This window comes from Schistocerca americana, chromosome X (assembly GCF_021461395.2).
Source record: "Schistocerca americana isolate TAMUIC-IGC-003095 chromosome X, iqSchAmer2.1, whole genome shotgun sequence".
In the NCBI taxonomy this organism is placed as follows: Eukaryota; Metazoa; Arthropoda; class Insecta; order Orthoptera; family Acrididae; genus Schistocerca; species Schistocerca americana.
In genome coordinates, this window is record NC_060130.1 from 973,628,185 (window position 1) to 973,650,109 (window position 21,925).

Genomic DNA, 21,925 nt, shown 5'->3' on the forward strand with positions numbered 1-21,925 from the left:
AGGAAATCGCCCCAAGTCTGCGCGCGCCACCGCTGGCTTCTGGTTTCTTAAGCGCTGGAGTCGCGAGCGCTAGGACAGTTCTGTATTCGCCGCTCAGTTGTATACTCGCCACCGAATTGTGTACTTGCTAGTCAGTCGTGTGTTCATCGCAGCAGAGTTGTTGTTTGTCGTCAGCTGACGCTGACCTAGCCGCTCCGACTCGAACTAGACAGATTTCTGTAGACACGGAGTTCACTACTGTGTTGCTGTATCTTCGTTAAAAAAGATAAGTACCGACTTTTATTTAATCAGAGTGTTTGGGTTTTCATCTTTCTGTTCACTGTTCCAGCGGACCGGTCGCCCCGCTGTTAAAAGTGTGGCGGTGACTTCGTAAGCCGTTTCTACAGCGAATTACTTGTCGCTACGAACGCCGCCACAAAAGCTGGCGCTGCTTATGCGGACGGCGTCCGGACTTTGATGCTGCCAACCTTTTGGCAGCGGGCTCGGGTGGCATTACTGGCTAGGATATAACAAGAACAATCATCACAAAATCACAGACACCAAAAAACTATAGAAAAATCAGACACACACGTTCACAGGGGAGTAAATGCCGAAAGGCTATAAACAAGCACCTCACACTTCCCCAAAGAGGGGACAGTACAAGATGAGAGCAGCACAGCATTCCGACACTTCGCAGAAGATGATGGGTATGAAACTCATTGAAACGTTGCGACAAGACGACGCCACTCCTCGGCTGATAGCCCGAGAAGAATTCATCAGCGGAATGCGCCGAGAAAGACTGCAATCGCCTATATTTCACAGTTACGAAAGTGTAGCACAAATGTTTTAAGCTACAAGCTTGTGCTGGAATAGAACTAACGAGGAGCTCCCAGTAGTAACATTCGTTTTCACATCTTTTCTACAAGAAATATATTCATACAGTTTTTATCACACATTTTCTCCAAGAAATATTTTCATACAGCTTTTACCATTTTCACATTCATACTCGTTCGTTTTCATTATTGAAAACTTTCGTTGGGGCACAAAATCTATTACCTATCCACGTAGCATTATTTGATGAAAACAAATACACAGTTGTTACAAAGTCAATGAGTATCAAAAAAGCTGCAATTCATTACAATTGTATAGCATATCGGGACCGAAAATGTTTATTACTATTAACAATAAATCGAAAACGAATTTTACAGTAAATGAGGAGTGTTACATACAAAGAAATAAGTGGGATTTAGTGAATCACAGCATTACAGACTTGTTTTACACGTTAAAACTAAACCCCAACCGAACAGATCTCGATAGGCCCAAAAATACCGGCAGAACGGCATGTCATTCTCGGCCGACAGGTGTCACTGGATGTGGATAATAAGGTCATGTGATCAGCATACGGCTCTCCCGATCGTTATTTGTCAGTTAAGTAACTCCTCAATTGGGCTGACAAGGGCTGAGTGCAGCCCCTGGCAACAGCGCTCTGCAGACCCTGTCGGTCACCCATCCAAGTGTTCTAAAGCCCGATAGCTCTTAACTTGGGTGATCTGACGGGAACCGGTGTTATTACAGTTGCAAGGCCCATGACGTATCAGAAATTGATAGAGAAGAAAATGAAGATAAGAAGGTATGCGAATACCTTACGTGCTATTTGAATAGTGCGGACGTCTGTATATTAAAATTGATAAATATATAGTGCTACTAAAACAATTGGCTGTCTTAGATATACAATAGATTATAAAATATGTTACTTGATCAGTATAAAGGTGGAGAACATTTATTTTTGGTGGGACATGGAATCTACTTTCGAGAAGTTTTTCAGGGAAGAACTATTAGCCAAACCAGTCCCGAAAATATTTCAGAAACTTCTTTCGGCACTTCTAAATAGAGATTGTTTGTTCTAACTTTACACAACGAAATATCTCGTAAATGGCCCATCATACAGTAACATATCCGGGTAAAAAGTTAATATTAGTAAAGATGACACCTGTCACGTGCTACTATTGGCGGGGTGAACTTTATATTTTGAAATGGAAACCCCATTTCCACTTAATATTCAGATCACACGCCACAAAATACCTACGGTTTACTCATCCATTGTTACCATGAATGGTAGAAGGCGCTGTAATGTATAAATGTCAAGTGTGCCTGTTTCTGCAGTCAAGAACCTAAAACGTAAATGTAGACGTTTGTGTTATAATGGCTGATAATTATATCCGAAATTTACTTTAGTGTTGCAAATTTGTTTTTGTAATACTATACGGTTAGCCGTTTCAATATCTGATTAGAAACTACGTTTAGCGTGATCTAGGATCAATGATGTGTGTGTGCTAGCTCGCTGTACCTATTGTGACGCTTGATATCAGTGAGTACCTTTTCCTCTCAGCAGTGTGGTGCTTGAGTTAGGAGAGCCCCCTTGTTTCCCACCATTAGGTGCTTGAATTAGATGAGTCCCTTGCCTCTCACCATTGGGGTGCTTGATTTCGGTGAGTTCCCTTTCCTCTCACGATAATGGTTATTCACAATAAATGCTCAAACTGACGACCTTCTATTTCGATACCCTTATTAACTTGTGAGTGGAGTGTATGGTGGAATCTTTTCACAAGCGTATATGGTCCATTATATCATGTTCTCTCAGGCAGTTGATACTTATGCTTTCAGTTTGTCTTTCAGATAACCCCACAAGAAAGAATCCGTCGACGTAAGGTCGGGTGATGTTACTGGACCACCCCCACCGATCTAGCGACAATTGAAATCGCGATTTAATACTTCTTTTGCTTTTGTGCAGTAATGTGCCTAACTACCATCATAATAAGAAGGACATGTTCTGTCGCAGTCCGAGGGGTAAATATTTCAATAGAATGGGTAGCTCATCTAGCAATGACTTACTATATCTTTCCCAATCATTGCGCCTTCCACGACAAGGGGGCCGATTAGTTTGTCTTCTGTAATACCCACCTAACTTTAAAGTACCAAGAACACTGATGAGCAATATCACGTATCCACTGCGCGTGTTCCACACTCCCATAATGCACGATATGCCGACTACGTTTGCCATGTTTCTTGAATTTTGTCTCGTCAGAGAACTTTATCTGACAAGAGAATTAAGTGTCTTTTCGTACTTGCATTAGTGACCAATTTCAAAACCGCATCCGATTCTGAAAATAATTCCCATGATGGTTTCGATGTAAGGAGATGTGGTAGGGATGCTATTTGTGATCGTTTAGGATCGCGCAAAGAGTTACGTGAACAATTCCATACTGCTGCGACATATCCCGGGTACTTGAATGTGGATTATTAGCCATTGCAGCTAGTAGTGCAATTTCGTTATTGATGTCCCCCAACACAGTTGATCTGTGAATGCAGTTTGTAGGTATCACACCTCACATAGTAAACTGTTGTACAACACGATGAACAGTTGCACGGATCGCTGTCTGTCAATAAAGTGTCCTGCAAAAATAGCAAAGCAGCGTCAAACGTCTTGCAGTCTCGCCATAAATTAAAATTATTTCGGTCTTCTCCGCAACAGATATAGCATCCATTACGCCAGCAGGCTCCAGAGAGGAGTAATGCCAAGAAATTGCGTTCGTGCATATAAAGGCCTGGTCGCTGCAGGGGCGTGTGGTGTGGTGCGGCACCAGCGGCGGGCTAACATGTGAGTGTTAAACGATATGCGTGTATCCATTGCAGGTATGCCCGTTACTATCGTGTTACTGACATTTTATCTTATGGCAATGGTTGTGTTTGTATTCCGCCGAAAGCTGCGTAGCTGCCAGCGGCAGTTCGATGGAAACGCACCGAAGTCAATCATCCTGATGGCGTTATTCTAGGGCGGCCACGAAAATCAAGCATTCCGATGATGTACGGACTCACCACAATTAACCCCGTAGGGAGCGGTAAACTACATTACGATGCGAGTAGCTTCTGTGCCAGAAATTTCAGTGCCTAACAATTTTATTTGTACTATACAATCGCATTTTCAATACTAAAGTAAGTTTCGAATACAAATATCAACCGATAGAACACAAAGGTTTACATTTACATCGTGAATGAAATGTCGAAAGAAATGCTTAGGTACACTTGATGTTTGTCGATTACAGCTACATCTGCCATGAATGGGAAACAGTGGTTTGAATAAACCGTGCATATTTTTTGACGTAGAATGCAAATTTGCTATAAAGTCGGTGGTGGTTTCAACTTAAAATACTAAGCTGACCCCGCCCACACAGGATGGGTGGTTAGGAGACGGCCATTGGTAGCAGAGACAAATGTCCCCTTTACTAATATTAACTTTTCACGTATAACTTCTTTTTTTCTACGGTGTGTCGATTTCGAGAGTCCTCTCAAGTTAAAAGAAACACCCTGCATATATAAAGAATCTTCACCTACCTGCTGATCGTGCACCATTTTGTATAACATTCTATGTATCTATTACGCGCTGTTGTTTTCAAAGCACAAAATATTAAGAAAATATAATGTACTGCCGACAGTACTTTCCAAATAGCAAATGAGATTTTCACAAACCTTCATATCCACATTTATTTCTCCACCAATTTATAAAATAAATTTGTAAAGCTATGATTCGTTAAATCCCATTTACTTCACCGTATTCAAGGCCCTCCAATTACTGTGAGATGCGTTTCCAATTTATTATAATAGTAACACACACTTTCTTAACCGAAATGCCATATGTTTCTAATATATTACAGCATCCTTTCCAATCATGTACTTTTAAACCTTGTTTATTTGTTTTCATATATTTTTAGTGCATCAGATCACGTGATGTGAATAGTTAATTTGTTTTGTTGCTAATCGAAAGTGGTTAATAATGAAAATAACGAGTATGAGTGTGCAAATAGCTAGAGCTGTGTGAATATGTACCGTTGGAGAAGAATTAATTAATGAGCAGCGGCAGCTGGAGAAGTTTGCAAAACCGAAGTGTGCCATCAAGTCAGAACGCCTAGTAACGTAGCCGAACGAAGTCATTACGTCGCAGCATAATGCTCGCCCACATGTTGTTCCGTATATGATGCAGAAGCTTCACTGGAGGCCTTCACATATCCTCCCTAGAGTCATCTACGCTTTTCAAATTTTTCGAGTCCTAAAGAATGACATTCACGACCGTCCATTTCCTTCACACGAAGAAATGTACTTTTGGGTACAATCATGGTTGCGAAGGCAACCGCAAACATTTTTCAATGACGACCTTGACTGTTTTGTCTTACAATGGAATAAATCTATTAAGAGTTATGGCCATTACTTTTCAAATATTAAAGTGTTAACTTACATTTTTCCATCTGTCCCGTTTCCATTCAGCAGACCCCAATAAAGTCTATTACGTACTCTGACACAGGCGTAACACAAATATCTGTGATAGAATAGTTGGCCATTTTTACAGCAATAGATCTTTTGGCACGTTATCCCACTTCGCTGCGCTGCAATGGGAGCTGTTCAAATGGTTCAAATGGCTCTGAGCACTATGGGACTTAACTTCTGAGGTCATCAGTCCCCTAGAACCTAGAACTACTTAAACCTAACTAAACTAAGGACATCACACACATCCAAGCCCGAGGCAGGATTCGAACCTGCGACCGTAGCGGTCGCGCGGTTCCAGACTACAGCGCCTAGAACCGCTCGGCCACTCCGGCCGGCAATGGGAGCTGTATTTGTCTTTGTTCTCTCTCTCTAAAAAAAAATAAAAATTCAAAAACGTGCTGCCGAATGTTGAATGGTGACCATAGTTATGCAGGCTCTCAATATGATAGCTGATATACAACCGCGGTCACAGTAAGGTAACAACTATACTTTCACTTGACAGAACCGGGACTGAATTTGTCATTGACCAACTACGATGTAGGTTTACCAGATCGCTTACGAGAAGTGACAGGATGGTTCCTTAAAAAATGTAGTTTTTTCTGTTTCTGTCCATACTTAGGTTTGTACACTATCTCTAGGGCAGTTATTGTCTACGGGATAGTAAGCACCAATCATCCTTCGTTCCAGTTGGGTAAGTATACACAGCCGACCGCTGTGTATCGGAATGTCATGCAGAGGTACATTCTCTATATACCAGGTACGCAGCTGGTCTTCTACAGTGCTCTTTATCAACGATTTAGGGAATAACGAAGTCTACCACGGTCGCAGGTTCGAATCCTGCCTCGGGCATGGATGTGTGTGATGTCCTTAGGTTAGTTACTTTTAAGTAGTTCTAAGTCTACGGGACTGATGACCTAAGATGTTAAGTCCCATAATGCTTAGAGCCATTTGAACCATTTGAACTTGAAATAAAGAGAAAAATTTATACACTCGCCGGGACATGTGTTTATCGCGACGAAGTCGCAACTCATAAAAGTAATTACTATTTACTACCATACTGTGGGAAGCACATAGTTGTCATAAATATATTGAGTAACATCTAACGGCGTTTTCCCACATCCCAAGTCAGGAGGGACCAACAACGTCCAATGTAGCCGCGACGAATTCAATAGAATACTATTCGCCAGACATTCACCAAATCCACGCATTCCCATCTGAATTACAGGCTGCGTTCGTGAAACTTAAACGTGTACACACTAATGATGTAGCGGATACTTCGTGTTCGTCGATGACTTCTGGGTAGTTCCACGCACATTCAATAGGAAAAAAAAAATTGACCACTGCAGAGAAATCGGACCATTTAGCAATAACAGCAGAAAATCCGGACCAGGGTGTGATATCAGTCATAGGGCGCGAAGCATTGATTCAGGAAATGCTAGATTTGCAGTGCTCAGTCTTTTTCCGCTTATGTCCCGTGTGCTAAGGATGGCTCACTTTACGACACACATTATGGACCTGACTGAATGTTCCAATCGCAGCGACAGCACCTAGCCACCAATAAATATGGTGCACAGACGCTATAAAACCTCTAAGAATGCGCTTGTAGTAGCTCACTATCTACCTTTGAGGCTTAACTAAGTATGAAAGACCAATTTTAACAGCAAGTTTTTTGTTTTGGAAAATTGGTTATCTTCGTCTTTTGCAATTTGAAATGATAACTTGGCACGTCTTATAATGAAGATGAAAGCCATAAATTTAGCTTCCGCTACTGTACGGACTCAGGTGTTCAAGGAGGTAAACATGAAGTCTGTTTCTCGTGGAGTAGTGGGTAGAAGTGTAGAGTGATAATCTAAAGATGGACAGTTCAAAGCTATATGTTTAAAAATGTTTTATTGATTGTATGAAGTCTCTACAAAGAAAATGGCGGCAACATTTCGGACAATGTTTATCGAAATTTTTAAATCGAACGTGAGAGTATCGACATGACTGGTCTCAGATGTGCAGTCCAGCTTTGATGCAATTCACATTTTTTTTTTCTGCAAGTTCCTTAAAATGCGAAAGACATGGTGTCTTATGTCAGAGAAAATATACAACCACAATAGCAAGTTTTCAAGAGCTATTCATTAAAGACAGAAACGAACGTGATGGCATTATCAGTTCAGCATAAGAATTGGTACGAATTGGTGTAGCTACATCTTGTAGTTTTCATCCTTTAGTGTATGGAAACAGTGATTAAATTTCACCAATAACTTAACGACGGCATACTTGGACCGACAACATGTCCAGTCAGGCGCTCGCTTTTCAAGTAATGAGTTATGTGAAGTTAATGGGTTTTTAGTGTAATGCAGTTCGTTAAATACAAATCAATCGTCATCGTCGGTAAAAAATCATGATCCGCTACATCTTTGCGTCAATGACTCAATCTTTTTGTCTTCACTCTTCTGTCTGCATAGGTGCAGCCCACCACGAATTCCTCTCCTGCGTCAACCTCTTCATTTAAAGTAGCACTTGCACCATACGTCCTCATTTATTTCGTGGATGTATTGCTATCTCTTTCTTCCACTCCAGCTTTTACTCTCTACAGTTCCCTCTAGTACCATGTAGATCGTAACCTGAAGCGCTAACACCTGTCCTATTGTAACATTATTCTAGGTATTACATACAATTCTCTTATCTAACTTCTTTATTTCTGTTTATATAATATAACTTCTGTATCACCAAGCTCTTTGATGTAATATCCTTATAAAAGTCTTATTCATTTTCTAAGACCATTTACGTAATTGTAATTAATCTAATGATGTATTTACAAAAGTAATGTGCTGTGAAAGAACGGAAATGTTAAAACTGTATCAGTAATACTGCTTCATGCATAGGAAAGTATGATTGCAATTGTGTAAAACTTGGAGGGAAGAACCTCATCTAGGAAACTGGCTTGGCGGGGACAGAAAGGTGCATCTGCCGGTCGAACTGCAAGGCTCCTTTATGGTAAAAATCTGTGGGTTGTTAGCAGGCAAAGTTTTCGCATCTTGTGCACTGAACTAGATAAGAAAAACTGCAAAATTCTATCATATAGCTTCAGATGTGGAAGTAATTTGGTGTGTTATTCATGATATGCTTTGTTTAGCTCTCTGCTACGAAAATCTGACGCTAAGAAGAGAATTTTCAAACCTTGTTACATGGCAAGAACTATGGATACTTCTGCCTTTTTGTTTCCAATAGACGCAGAAGATCGACACTGCCACTACCTTCATCTCGTATTATCAGATGAGTACTGCATAATGGCACGGATCAGTTATGTGGTTTGTTTTTCAAAAGTGGGTTTGTGTTCTTTAAGCTTTGTATTGAACACTCACATATTATGTTCAGTCATTTACCTAGAGAGGGTCCTATTCCAAAAGCTATGATATTTCCGAGTATCCTATTTTATTGAACAGAAAAGTAATTACCTTCCTTATCAAAAATTAATAAACTTCGTTGATTAGTAAATTTCATTATTATTCTGTACTCAGAAATATGCCATGTATTTTTCATGAAAGGATACTTAAAGTTTCACCAAAGTAATATTACAGAGAGAAAATTTAAAGTATTCAGCTTGCCGATTCTTCTTTCTTAAACCTCAGTTCGGTAGCCTATTACAGTTACGTGCAAAAACTGTAAGGATTAATATTGGTTACTTGCTAGTAGACTTGAAGGGCCGGCACAAGGATTAATGACTATGCAGATTTGGAAATAACAGTGTACATAATTTAATGCGCATGTAATTAACAGCGTTTCTCATATGGAAGAGGATGTAGATGAAGATGAAATGAGAGATACAATACTGCGTGAAGAGTTTGACAGAGCACTGAAAGACCTGAGTCGAATCAAGGCCCCCGGAGTAGACAACCATTAGAACTACTGACAGCCTTGGGAGAGCCAGTCCTGACAAAACTCTACCATCTGGTGAGCAAGATGTATGAGACAGGCGAAATACCCTCAGACTTCAAGAAGAATATAATACTTCCAATCCCAAAGAAAGCAGGTGTTGACAGATGTGAAAATTACCGAACTATCAGTTTAATAAGTCACTGCTGCAAAATACTAACGCGAATTCTTTACAGACGAATGGAAAAACTGATAGAAGCCGACCTCGGGGAAGATCAGTTTGGACTCCGTAGAAATGTTGGAACACGTGAGGCAATACTGACCCTACGACTTATCTTAGAAGAAAGATTAAGGAAAGGTAAACCCACGTTTCTAGCATTTGTAGACTTAGAGGAAGCTTTTGGCAATGTTGATTGGAATACTCTCTTTCAAATTCTGAAGGTGGCAGGGGTAAAATATAGGGAGCGAAAGGCTATTTACAATTTGTACAAAAAGCAGATGGCAGTTATAAGAGCCGAGGGGTATGAAAGGGAAGCAGTGGTTGGGAAGGGAGTGAGACAGGGTTGTAGCCTATCCTCGATGTTATTCAATCTGTATATTGAGCAAGCAATAAAGGAAACAAAAGAAATGTTTGGAGTAGGAATTAAAATCCATGGAGAAGAAATAAAAACTTTGAGGTTCGCCGATGACATTGTAATTCTGTCAGAGACAACAAAGGACTTGGAAGAGCAGTTGAAGGGAATGGACAGTGTCTTGAAAGGAGGGTATGAGATGAACATCAACAAAAGCAAAACTAGGATAATGGAATGTAGTCGAATTAAGTCGGGTAATGCTGAGGGAATTAGATTAGGAAATGAGACACTTAAAGTAGTAAAGGAGTTTTGCTATTTGGGGCGCAAAATAACTGATGATGGTCGAAGTAGAGAGGATATAAAATGTAGACTGGCAATGGCAAGGAATGCCTTTCTGGAGAAGAAAAATTTGTTAACATCGAGTATTGATTTAAGTGCCAGGAAGTCGTTTCTAAAAGTATCTGTATGGAGTGTAGCCATGTATGGAAGTGAAACGTGGACGATAAATATTTTAGACAAGAAGAGAATAGAAGCTTTCGAAATGTGGTGCTACAGAAGAATGCTAAAGATTAGAGGGGTAGATCACATAACTAATGAGGAGGTATTGAATAGAATTGGGAAGAAGAGGAGTTTGTGGCATAACTTGACTAGAAGAAGGGATCGGTTGGTAGGACATGTTCTGAGACATCGAGGGATCACCAATTTAGTATTGGAAGGCAGCGTGGAAGGTAAAAATCGTAGAGGGAGACCAAGAGATGAATACACTAAGCAGATTGAGAAGGATGTAGGCTGCAGTAGGTACTGGGAGATGAAGAAGCTTGCACAGGATAGAGAAGCATGGAGAGCTGCATCAAACCAGTCTCAGGACTGAAGACCGCAACAACAACAACAAATTTCCAATATTTAAGTTGATTAAAGAACCTTTTGTCCAAGTAAATATTACTCCATCATTAGTCATTATTCACCTATAATAATATCAGATTTCTGCGTTAAGTATTATAGACAGCCAGTTGTTGCAAAATCGGTTACATTCCTTATGTGGTTTTCATATCAAATTACTGTTACAGCGGCTACGGTCGCAGGTTCGAATCCTGCCTCGGGCATGGATGTGTGTGGGGTCCTTAGGTTAGTTACGTTTAAGTAGTTCTAAGTTCTAGGGGACTGATGACCACAGATGTTAAGTCCCATAGTGCTCAGAGCCATTTGAACCATTTACTGTTACAGCGCTTTATAAACCGTGTTACTGCTTGGTATCTTATTTGCAAAACATCATTCCTGTATCGAGTAAACTCAGTCCGAAAAGTTAACTTTCCTGATGAACCATTGTAGTACTTGGTACAACTTTACGTAATTACGCTGGCGACCGCTTACTTTTACGTAGTTAATGTTTACCTTATTGCTGATAGAAGTTTGGCTCGATACCCGTTTGTTCTGCTGCTGTTTACTTTCAATATAAATCTGTATAGAATCAAAATTAGTCCTATACCTTAATTATTATACGCACGATTACGGTCAAATTAAGATACTTTCAACCGAGTAGCGTTATCAGTGTATTAGCTAATTTAGCAGTAGCCGGTAGTGTTATACTATAACCCTATCACTTCTTTTTTTAGTGTTTTCCATATATTCCTTTCGTCGCTCATCCTGCAGAGAATCTCCTGACTCCCTATCTTATCAGTCCACGTAATTCTCAACCTTAAGTACTCCCATTTCACTATGATCCAGTTGTCCCACTGCCTACAGTTCACTCTAAAATAGAATGCTTGGGTAGGTCACACGGTAGAGCACTTGACCGCGAAAGGCAAAGGCCCCGAGTTCGAGTCTCGGTTAGGCACACAGTTTTAATCTGCCAGGAAAGTTTCATAACAACGCACACTCCGCTGCAGAGTGAAAATCTGATTCTGGAAACATCCCCCAGGCTGTGGCCAAGTCATGTCTCCGTAATATCCTTTCTTCCAGGAGTGCTAGTTCTGCTAGGTTCGCAGAAGAGCTTCTGTGAAGTTTGGAAAGGTGGATACGAGGTACTGGCGGAAGTAAAGCTGTGAGGACGGGGCGTGAGTCGTGCTTGGGTGGCTCAGGCACAGTCTGCCTTCGGCGGTGCTACGGCACGGACGTCTGTTTACGTCCCTGCCGGGGAAGTTCGCGCTCGCGCAGTTGTTTACCTCTTCGGCGTACTCGCGCGCTTAGACGACTCGATATAGATAGGAACATGCATACCGAAAGTCGACCCGCAAGATCAGTTTTTCGAATGAATGTGCGAGACCGAAAGCCTAAGAAATCGAAAGGTTCCTACGAGACGAAGTTAAACTTGACTACAACGAACTTATTGGACTACACCTCTCCATAGCGAGCAGTGTCGTATACGTCAAACTGATTAACGATGCAGTATGTGACTGAATCATCCGAGATACTAAACATGGACTCCAATTTCGTCACTCTGACAGACATGTTGGAGAAGTAACTAATGATCACGCAGGACTGGGCTTACGAAACTTCCCTTCGAGATTCCGTCTGACTTGGTCGTTGACGCCTTAAGCCCATATGGACGAGTGCTTAGCCACGTTGAGGAAAAATGATCCAACTTCACGACTTACCCCGTTCCCAATGGGGTGCTTCAAATCAGAATAGAACTGACACAACATGTGCCCACGTAATTGTTCATCGGCAGATGTAGAGCTATAGTCATCTACGATGGACAACCCAAAACATTCTCAGGCTGCGGGAAAGAGGGCCACGTCCGTTCCGAAAGTATGAAGCAGAAGATTGTGCAAGTTCCAAATGGCGAACCCCTGCCTCCGACCACGTTGACGCCGCTGACACTAACGTATGCGGAGGCGTTTCGAACAGAACTTATCCCGAAGAATGGCCAGGTCCTAAATCCTGACAGTTTACGGCAACCGACTGCAGCAGAGACCGCCTCCTGTGACGAAACGACGTACCCTTCTGCCACTCCTGGCGCCGACGACGCCCTTAACCGAGCGGAAAGCATCGGTAGGAGGTATGGAAATTGATCCCGCCGTTGTGCCGACAGCTGCTTTCGTCCCTGAGCACCGGGAGTCACTTCCGCACTCGGGCACGGAGGCGCACACGCGCAAACAATGATCGCCGAAGCGCCACAAGAAACGACGGCTATCGCCGTCGGATACCTGCTTACTGCAGTCCACGTCAGACGGACTTTCGTGTAACGTCGATACAGTGCAGCCCGATGTCCAACGGGAGGTTCTACCTCCCACACAGCAGTACGACGCGAATAATACCAGACAGGGGTTGAATACAGACACACCGGACGGAAATCCGACGGAAGGAGTCCCTCCACCCACCTCAGCAACGCCAGCGCCTTCGGTCAGCCAGGCCGGAGAGACACGACGGGAGCTGGACCACCAGCACAGGAACTGGGCCGATGAATCCGATACTGACCCACAGACCGCCGACGCACCCGCAATGGCGTGTGCTGCGTCCACCGGATGTTAACCACGCAGATGATGCGGACTGCCGCACAGATAGCATGTCGCGGAGCAGCAGCACACAAATTAACGTAAGCGTTCATGTGCGGTTTACGCACAGAGGAACAGGGGCAGGCATATCGAACAGCCTCTATTAATATTAATACGATAAGAACGCCTGTCAAATTGCTATAATTACGAGAAATGTTGCATGCGTTAGACGTCGACATCGATCTTCTGCAGGAAGTATGTGTTGAGAGCTTCCCCGACCTCTATGAGTACGATACATATATTAAACCTACTACCGACGGCGGCAGCGGAACAGCGATACTTCTACGTGGCGGCATGGTAGCCGAGGACGTGGTGTACCTGCCGTCAGCGCGAGGACTGGCGCTCACAGTGCTGGGAGTACAGATCGTTAACATTTACGCACCGTCGGGGTCCGACAGACGGCGCGATCGATCCCGATTTTACGCAAAGGAGATTGCAACACTATTCTTAGGTCGGTATGAACATGTCTTATTTGGAGGCGACTTCAACTGCGTGCTCGCACCAAGAGATCAACACCCACGTTATACTTCATGCCCGGAGCTGCGGCAACTCATACAGGACATGAAGCTCATTGATACATGGGAGACGATAAATGGCGACAGACGCGGATACACCTGCGTCACAAGTCACTCTGCAACTCGTCTCGATCGCATTTACGTAACACGTCGTCACGAACCTGCTATCCTCGATGCAGAATTGTGGCCTGTCGCCTTTTCAGATCACATAGCATATATATGCACGGTCTCCCCGAGTAGTCAACAAGTGTGGAGGAGTCGCTGTGTTTGGAAACTGAATACGGCACACATCATGGAACCTGAGTGCCGACGCTTAATCGAAGACACTTGGCACATGTGTGAACGACGCCTCCTGACATTTCTGACGACTTTGCGGTGGTGGCTGGAATGCCTTAAGTCTGCATACGGAAGAGAGCAGATGATGTGGAGGCGACACACGACGGAATTTTATTTCACAATGTTCCGCGAACTTTCTGTACAAGCACCTTCACAGAAGCGTAGTGCCAGTATAAAACGAGCACAGGCCCAAATAATTTCCATAACGCGCCGCCTTCTGGAGGGTGTCGCAATCCGTGCAAGGGCCTTTGAACGAGTCCGTGGAGAAACACTGTCGATGTATCACGTTATCAGAGAAAAATAACGTAGCCGCCGCACCTTAATACAGACGGTCGCACTGCCAGATGGTCGCCGTATGACAACGCAAAAAGACATTGCCAACGCCTTTGTGGAACACTACGGTCATGTCTATAAAGAAGCGGAACACGATCAGGCTGCTTTTTATGAGGTCCGACGAACGCTCTCCGAGTGTCTCTACGAGACGGCCAACCGGGAGTTAACAGGGGAAGTCACAGTTAACGACGTAATGGAAGCGCTTGATAAGGGAGCGTCGCACAAATCGCCGGGGCCCGACGTGTTTCCGTTAGAGTTTTATCGTACGTTTAAAGATCTCATGACTCCACGATGGACTGCCATGTGCTGCGAATTGATGTCTCCCAACGTGCCTCTTCCACCCATCCCGCGGCACAGGGATGCAGACCTACCGGCCACTGACCCTTCTTAATTGAGACTACAAGATCTACACCAGCATCCTTGCAGCACGCTTTAAACGCGTAATACGCCAAGTGATATCACTCGCCCAAACGCAGCTAGGAGGAAATAGCAATACACAAACGGCACTCAGCGACTACCGCGATGTTATCGCACTGGCATCAACATGTCGTCTCCGGGGTGCTTTGGTATCGATAGACTTCGATCGCGCCTTTGACAGGCTGAGGCATGCTTATCTCACGGAAGTGATGACGCAAATGAAGTTTCCGGAAAGTTTTGTCACCGTCGTTATGAGACTACTCCACGGAGCCGCATCCAGAGCGCTCATCAATGGACGCTTGCTGGGGCCAATCACCATCTCACGATCGGTCAGACAAGGGTGCCCGCTGTCGACGATATTGTATGCCATCGCTGTCGAGCCGCTGCTCTGCGGTCTCCGGAATCGACTCCAAGGAATGACCATAAGGCACAACAAGTTTATATGCAGAACATATGCGGATGACCTAGTGCTTTTAGCACGAGGCAAGAGCGGCCTTGCATTGGATTAACTTGTATTGTATGGCTACGGGAAGTCGCCTGAACATGGCAAAGTTGGGAGCGATGAACATCGGGAGAGGACTCCCGACAGGGAGTGCAGCGCCATTACAGCCGATCAACAAGATGAAATGCCTGAGAATTATCTTCACTGCAGAAGTTCGACGCACGGCGGCACTGAGCTACAGACATCTTCTGCAAACAATTCGTGCGAGTGTCCGAAGTCACAGGTTAAGGGCAATGGATATGGTACAACGGGTCACCTTTGGCAACACTTATCTCGCATCCCCCCCCCCCCCCCCCCCTGGCACAAGTTCTTCCTATGCCGGTGGTGTTGGCCAGCCGAATGCTGGCGGCATTAGGATATTTTATGAGCACAGGTCTGTTTTTTAAGGTCGGCTACGAAACCCTCACCCTTCCTCGTAGTCGTGGAGGTCTCGGACTATCCACGTATGCGACCGATCAGTTGCTACTTACGTAACCACGATGATAAAGATGTGGACACGACACTGGACAAGTCTGACGGGCTCCTTGATAGACGAACTCCGCTCCACCTTCTCGTTCGGCTCCGGTAGCGGTGTCTCACATCTCCCCATCGCTTGCCCATATGCAAACCTTTTTTGTGGAACACAGTTATGTACATATGGAACTACCGACTACCAGGACGGCAACGGCACGTGATGTATATCACATCTTGACTCGACGACGGCCGAATAATGCCGTAGAGCGCCGCCAACCAACAGTTACTTGGTCAGTGGTATGGGGTACAGTGCACCACCCACACCTTGATACGGGCACGCGCGCACTATGGTATCAGGTGGTAAATGGGATATATGTGACTCGTTCCAGGTTGCATACAATTCATATGGCGGACGAGCCACTGTGTCCGCAGTGCAATGTTATAGACACAGAGGAACATCGCCTGATATGCAGGCCTTCGGCGGACGTGTGGTGTTTGGTCCAAAAAATGATTGCCTTCCTCCTTCGGGCTATTATCCCCGAATAAAGACAAACGCGGTGACTTGGATTCGAGGTTTGACTGTGCGCTATCATTTCCGAGACGGCTGTAAGAATGTACTCGAGTTTTGGGAGTTACTACAAGAACATCACTCACAGCTTATGAGACATCCGAGATATCGAACATATTACGCTAATTTTTTAGGGAATGCCTTCCTTGATCCCCCACCCAATTGGGGTGTCCCAGGTAGTAGAAAGTAATTATTGCTTATAAGTAACAGAACACGAAAGTACCAGGACAGTGGAGAGGATCCACCACCACACGTGAAGACATACCCGTCACCAACGCGAGGTGCAATGGGATTAGCGAGGTACGCGTCCAAGAAGAGGAACGTGGTCCGTTATTGTTTTGTACTGACAGAAGCAGGATATTTTTCACTATTATGTAAAAAAAGGCCATTTATTTAAGTTTCCCAGAAATATTTTATTTTATAAAGGTCATCGTCTTATATATTATAAAAATGCTAGAAGCAGTTTTTGTTTGTTATAGTTACACCATTATGTAAAAAAAAAAAAATTAAAAAATGGTAAAGCTCTTGCCCGAGAAAGGCAATGGTCCCGAGTTCGAGTCTCGCTCCGGCACACAGTTTTAATCTGCCAGAAAGTTTCAGTTCCATCGTTGTTTGGCAACATGAAGACTAATAGATTCAAATGGTTCAAATGGCTCTGAGCCCTATAGGACTCAACTTCTGAGGTCATCAATCCCCTAAAACTTAGAACTACTTAAACCTAACTAACTTAAGGACATCACACACATCCATTCCCGAGCTAGGATTCGAACCTGCGACCGTAGCGGTCACGCGGTTCCAGACTTTAAGACTAATAGAAGCTGCAAATGGTCTCAGTTGTTTCAGCTGCACCATCGGACTCAGTCCATCCCATGTAAACACTGCTCACTCCATTATGGAGCCTCCACCAATTTGCACAGTGCCTTGTTGATTACGTTGGGTCCAGTGCTTCGTGGGATCTGCACCACACTCTACCCTACCATCAGCTCTTATCAACTGAATTTGGGGCTCATCTGCCCAGACCAAGGTTTTCCAGTCATCTAGGGTCCCATCAATTTGGTCACCAGCCCAGGAGAGGTGCTGCAGGCGATATCATGCATGCTCTTAGTAATGGCCCTCCCATCGGTCGCCTGTTGAAATAGCCCATTAACGCCGAATTTCGCCGGACTATGCTAACACATACGGTCGTTGCGCGTTTCACACTGACTCCTGCGGTTATATCACGGAGCGTTGCTTGTCCGTTGCCACTGACAGTTCCACGCAAAAGCCACTGCTCTCGGAAATCCTTTGGCAACTACGTTTTCCGTGACGAGAGATAATGCCTGCAATGTGGTATTTTCGGCACACTCTTGACACAGTGGATCTCGGAATATTGATTTTCCTAACGATATCCGAACTGTAATGTCCTAAGCGTGTAGCTCCAACTACGATTCCACGTTCAAAGTTTGTTAATTCCGGTCATCTGACCATAACCACTTCTAAAACATTTTTACATTAACCACCCGAGTACAACTGACAGCTCCGCCAATGCATTGCCGTTTTATATGTTGTGTACACGATACTACCGCCATCTGTACATACGTATCGGAATCGCATGATTTTTTGTCACCTCGTAGTACAGTGTGATCCGGTACCTCCAAGTGCTGTCGTTTTATGCACCCCGCAATGTTATAGCTGGCCTTGATAGACCACACTTGAGATTTTTGTATTTTCTCGTTCGTTACGTGAAAACTATTAGCCCTACACAAAAAATGAACAGGACATTTTGTTGAACATTTAATGTAGTTAAACTGTGTTGTGTGATACGTTTTAAGCTGGAGGCGACGGGTTTCCATTTATTCAAGGAAAACGTGGAAAAGTGACCTAACGCACATCCATCCCCCGATCGTCATTCACCAACTAAGATTTCTAGTGTGTTGTTCGTGGCGCTCGCTCCAATCACCGTAAAAAAATTTCAGACTACACTAACTACTCGACCTCATAGTGTCTGCTGACCGGGCCCAATACGCCACAAGTATAGTCGACTACTTGGTTAACATTATTAATTTAAGCGTTACCATGAAGGCAATGAACGAAAAACGAATTTTGTAAAAGCTAAAATTAATTGCTTTGACTATTCGACAAACTTAACTTTTAGAAGCAAGTAGTATCGTTGTCAGAAGGCCTGACGGAAGAAACGATGTACTCGTAATTGTTTCTTTTGTGCGGTTAAGATTAAGAAAACTTATTGCTAAAATTTACACAAATTTCAATTTCTAAGTGTCGACTAAGCGGGTGGCGTAACAAGGCCAGTCAATAAATATAAATAAGTGGTCGAATATGGGAAATATTTTGTTCAGTCACAAATATTTGCACAGTGGCAGGAGGAAGTGCCATGAACAACATACTGGTGGAGCTGAGTGAGGGAGTGTGGGGGGGGGGGGGGGGGGGTGCGTTTGAAGATCACTTTTGTACGTTTTCCTTGAATACCTCGAAAACTACGGTCCTAAAAAAATTAATCCTTTTCATTTTGTTCTGTGGGACTAATAGCGAGCGAGGGAATATGAAAATATCGAGCGCGATTTACGAAGGCCAGCTATAACATTATGGGTTGCATAAAACGACAGCGATGGGGGCAACTGAGTCACTCAGTATAGTTCGCAAAACATATATCTTTATAATTAGAGAACTAGGAATCTCCTCAACAACGGACTACCACCACTCCATTCAGCGACTCACATGGAGCCCATTACCTACGTTTCACCTAAATACGATTCACACATTTGGAACAGTTGGCCCTCCTGCCGTCGACCATCGCAAACATGCGGCATGTCCTCACAACAATGCATTGGGCCAGTCTGGAAGAGGACATAGCAACAACCCGCGAGAACTGCTAGGAGCCACCGCAGCGCCTTGATAACCGGCCGCATAGGACAAGACTGACAGTTCTGTTTCGCCCACTGTCACAAGAGAGGACTGCCTCCAGTGGATATTCGTCGCAACATCGCGCCGCGCAAATCTCAGTCTCTAACTTCCATAGTTTAAGTGACGTCAACAAACATGTGTTTCTATTAGCTGAAAGAGACATTTACAGTTGGGTTTTCTAATAACTTCTGACTTGTGACAGCTCAGAGTTTTCAGCTGCAATGAACTCTATACGCAATTCCACGTGCGATCATAGTGCGACAATCATGGAGAGCGAGATATAGATGTGTATTATTTTCGTTTTATTTCAATTGTAGTTTATTTGGACTAATTATTTTATGACTGTTCTCTTTGGCCTCCTGTATGCACGAAAGCAGATTGCAAAACACCTAGCATGTGAGTATTAATAGCAATTACACTCTAGCGTCTAAGCCTAGTTACAGTAACGAGAGTAGAAGCCATTCTCCAATAAGTTTGATATTTCAGTCCTGGATCAGACATGATTGCAGCTCATCTCGCCCTCGTTTTCCCCTCTCCGTATTTCCTTTTGGGGTGGTTAGTCTCTTGTCACTTTGGATTTCATTAACCACAGTCGTATCAGCACGATAGTTACTGATTCCAAGATTTCGCGTCCAAGATATAAACTGCAGAGTACGGATATCCCAATAATATCATAAAACTCATGAAGAAATTGGACACTTTTTGCTTTAGACAGGTTTGTCGACGTGCATTTTTCAGCGTTAACATTCGACTGGATGCTCCTCAGGCATTTTGATCAATGGAACGGATAGTGCAACAATAGTTCCGCACATGCGATGGACGAGATTTGTTTGGTCTTTCACAGTGTTACGACATTTTGCCTAACTAGATTAGTCACAGGAAGATACTGCAAATCACGATTTTTACTGTTTCCATTCTCTTACAACGATTTTTGGTTTTTATTTAATGAACAACACCGAATTTGAAGCTCATTTTTTAAACTTGTCTCATCACTCGAAATACGAACGTCTGTGTCCAGATTCCTCCGTAAAGCTTTGATTTGTGGGCATAATTTATTTCTGGAAGTCCGTAATAGACTTTATATATTATAGTTCATATTCTCTGACAAGTAAATGATCCGGTAACATTGCATTACTAATTTGGTAATGCTGCCCATTCATTGATTCATGAGAGGTTTAATGGCTGTTTGTAAGCGAACAAGTACTCGTTACGTCCTTACTCGTATGCTGTTGGTCAAAGTATTCGTCGTTAATTTGTTGGGAATATGTAATAACTATTTCTAAACACTTACGATAAGTAACTGTTTGCTACACTTGTAAGAATTTTGTAACCTGTCTTACGTTTAAATGGCAACGATGTCACTTTCGTTTGTATCTTCTGTGGTAGGATATATTCTCTGACATAAGGCACAATATCTATCGCGCCTCTCGCTACATAAACTAAACTCCGCCCTAACATACAATGAAGGCCCAATTATACTGACCGGCCGCCGTGTCATTCTCAGCCCACAGTGTCATCCTCAGCCCAAAGGCGTCACTGAATGCGAATATGGAGGGGCATGTGGTCACCACACTTGAGGTCAGCCTTATCGTCACTCTCCCACGTGTTGTTGTTGTTGTTGTTGTTGTTGTCGTCTTCAGTCCAGAGCCTGGTTTGATGCAACTCTCCATGCTGCTCTATCCTGTGCAAGCTTCTTCATCTTCCAGTACCTGCTGCTATCTACATCATCACTCATCTGCTTAGTGTGTTCATCTCTTGGTCTCCCTCTACGACTTTTACCCTCCACGCTGCCCCCCAACACTAAATTGGTGATCCCTTGATGCATCAGAACATGTCCTACCAACCGATCCCTCCTTCTAGTCAAGTTGTGCCACAAATTTCTCTTCTCCCTAACTCTCTTCAGTACCTTCCCATTAGTTATTCTTCTGTTGCATCACATTTCGAAAACTTCTATTCTCTTCATGTCTGAACTATTTATCGTCCATGTTTCATTTCCCTACATGGCTACTCTCCATACAAATACTTTCAGAGACGACTTCATGACACTTAAACAAATACTCAATGTTAACAAATTTCTCTTCTTCAGAAACGCTTTCCTCGCCATGCCAGTATATATTTTATAGCCTCTCTACTTCTACCATCATCGTGATGGCTGGGTGTTGTGTGATGTCCTTAGGTTAGTTAGGTTTAAGTAGTTCTAAGTTCTAGGGGACTGATGACCATAGATGTTAAGTCCCATAGTGCTCAGAGACTCAGAGCCATCTACCATCATCAGTTATTTTGCTCCCCAAGTAGCAAAACTCATCAACTGCTGTATGTGTCTCATTTCCTAATCTAATTCCCTCAGCAGCACCCGATTTAATTCGACTACATTCCATTATCCTCGTTTTGCTGTTGTTGATGTTCATCTTATATCCTCCTTTCAAGACGCTGTCCATTCGGTTCAACTGCTCTTCCAGCTCCTTTGCTGTTTCTGACAGAACTACGATGTCATCGGAAAGCCTCAAAGTTTTTTTTTCTTCTCCATGGATTTTAATTCCTACTCTGAATTTTTCTTTTGTTTACTTTACTGCTTGCTCAATATACAGATTGAATAACATCGGGGATAGGCTACAACCCTGTCTCACTCCCTTCTCAACCTATGCTTCCCTTTCATGCCCCTCGACTCTTAT